The following is a 3,077-nucleotide window of genomic DNA, read 5'->3' as shown; positions in this document are numbered from 1 at the left end:
TCCTGGAGTTTTAAATGTATAACTAATTGTACTGTTACTAATAGTGCTGCAGTGAGTACAAAACATTTAAAAAGTCTTAAATGCTGTGAATATTTCTTTAGAAGGAAAAATGTTTTATGTTGTCACAAAACTACTGGAAATCAACTCTGGGCCAAAGAATATCCTCATTCTTAAGGCTGTTTATAAAATTTGTAGCTATTTACATTGACAGTATTTACATTCAAGACTGTTTCTCTTAAATTCTTGTTATCTCTTGGTTAAAAAAATCTTTGTCAAATTGATATATTATTTTAAATTGCTTTTCTCTAATTACTGTGAGGTTGGAATTTATTTTCAATTTTTTTTAACTAATGCCAAGGAAAGAATATTTTTTTTCAATTTTAACATTAAAGAATTAAAGATAATTCTTTGGAGAATATCTTTTGGAAATTACTGTTCTAAATTTATTAATTCTTTCTTTTCTTTTTTTTTTTTTGAGATAGAGTCTTGCTCTGTTGCCCAGGCTACAGTGCACTGGCATCATCATAGTTCACTACAACCTCAAACTGCTGGGCTTAAGCCATCCTCCTGCCTCAGCCTCCCTAGTAGCTGGGACTACAGGCATGCACCAGCCACCACGCCTGCCTAATTTTTTTTTATATTTTTAGTTGCCCTGCTAATTTCTTTCTATTTTTAGTAGAGATGGGATCTCGCTCTTGCTCAGGCTGGTCTTGCATCTCAAACGATCCGCTTGCCTCGGCTTCCCAGAGTGCTAGGATTACAGGCATGAGCCACCATGCCTGGCCTAATATGTGATCCTTTGAGATTGGGTTTTTTTCTCTTGGCATAATGCCATTGAGATCCACCCAAATTGTTGCCTGTATAAATAATCTGTCCATTTTTATTGCTGAGAGATTCCATTGTATGAATGTACCATAATCTGTTTAGCCATTCACCCATTGAAGGACATTTGTGTGCTTTTCAGGTTTTGGCTATTACAAACAAAGTTTCTGTGTATGTTCATGTACAGGTTTTTGTGTGGACATTGTGATGGTTAATTTTATGTGTAAAGTTGGTGCCCAGTTACTTGGTCAAAACTAGTGTAAATGTTGCTGAAGTTTTTTTTGTTGTTGTTGGTTTTTTTGTTTTGTTTTGTTTTGTTTTTTAAGAGATGGGGTCTTGCTGAGTTGTCCAGGCTGGATTTGAACTCCTGGGCTCAAACAATCCTCCCGCCCCAGCCTTCCTAGTAGCTGGGACTACAGGCATGTGTCACCAAAGCTGTCTTGGTCTATAGTTTTCTTTTTTTGTTGTGCCCTTTCCTGGCTTTGGTATCAAGGTGATACTGGCATCATAGAATGAGCTGGGGAGTTTTCCCTCCTTCTCGATGTATGGAATAATTTCTGCAGTATGGGTACCAGCTTGTCCTTGTAGGTCTGGTGAAATTTGGCTGTGAATCGATCTGGTCCAGGGCTCTTTTTTTGTCAGAAGCTTTTTTTCACTGCTTCAATCTGATTGCCCATTGTTGGTCTGTTCAGGAGTTCTATTTCTTTCTGATTGAGTCTTGTGTATTTCCAGGAATTTTTCCATTTACTCTACATTTTTGAGTTTATGTGCCTAGAGATTTTCATAGCATTCACATGATATTTTGTATTTCTTTGGTATCAGTTGTAATATCTCCTTTTTCATTTCTGATTGAGCTTATTTGGGCCCTTTCTTTTCTATTCCTGGTTAATCTAGCAAGAGATCTATCAATTTCAAAGAACCAACTTTTTGTTTCATTGATTCTTTGTATTTTTTGTTTGTTTATCATTTTGTTTAGTTCTGCTCTGACCTTAGTTATTTCTTTTCTTCTGCTGGCTTTGGATTTGGTTTGCTCTTCCTTTTCTAGTTCCTTGAGATGTGTCATTAGATTGTTGATTTGTCTTCTTTCTGTCTTTTTGATGTAGGCATTTAAGGCTTTGAATTTTCCCCTTAGGACTGCTTTTGCTGCATCTTGTAGATTTTGCTAGTTTGTGTGTGTCCCTTTTGCCATTCAGTTCAAGGAATCTTTAGACTCCATCTTAGTTTCATTATTGACCCATGACTTTTTGTAGAATTGAGTATTTCTCTTGGAATTGATTTCTAGTTTTATTTCACTGTGGTCTGAGAAGATACATGGTAAGATTTCTGTTTGTTTTTTTTTTTTGAATTTGCTGAAACATGTTTTGTGGCCTAAGATGTGATCATTCTTGAAGAATGTTCCATGTGCTGATGAGAAGAACATAGACGAACATATTAATAAAAGCATCCAAATTTGAAAAGAGGAAGTTAGGTTGTTCTTCTTTGCAGATGACATGATCTTAAATCCAAGAAAACCTAAAGAATCTACCACAAATCTCTTAGATCTATCTGATAAATAAATTCTGTAAAGTTGCAGGATACAAAATCAGCATACGAAAACTCAGTAGTGTTTCTACACACCAATAATGAAGTAGCTGAAAAATGAATTAAAAAGGCAATCCCATTTACTGTAGCTACAAGAATACCCAAAATACCTAAGAATAAATTTAACCATCTAGGTGAAAGACCTGCATAAGGAGAAGTACAAAACACTGATGAAAGAAATTGAAGAAGACAGAAACAAATGGAAAGACATCCCGTACTCATGGATCAGAGGAATTAGTGTTGTTAAAATAATCATACTACCCAAAGCAATCTGCAGGTTCAGTGTGATTACTGTCAAAATACTAATGCCATTTTTCATAGAAATAAAAAAAAAACTTTAAATTCATACTTAACCAGAAAAGAATCTGGATAGCTAAAGCAATCCTCAGCAAGAAGAACACAGCTACAGGCATCAACCTACCTGACTTCAAAATATATTACAAGGCTATAGTAACCAAAACATCATGGTATTGGCATAAAACTTCCACATTGACCAGTGGAACAGAATAGAGATCACAGAAGGAAGTCCACATATTTACAGCCTACTGATTTTCAACAAAAGCTCCAAGAACACATATCTGGGAAAGGACACCCTCTTCAATAAATGGCACTGGGAAAACTGGATATCCATGTGCAGATGAATGAAGCTGGACCATATGCAAAAATCAACTCAA

This window comes from Propithecus coquereli, unplaced genomic scaffold (genome assembly GCF_000956105.1).
Source record: "Propithecus coquereli isolate 6110/MARCELLA unplaced genomic scaffold, Pcoq_1.0 Scaffold129, whole genome shotgun sequence".
NCBI lineage: Eukaryota > Metazoa > Chordata > Mammalia > Primates > Indriidae > Propithecus > Propithecus coquereli.
This window is presented reverse-complemented; position numbering follows the sequence as displayed.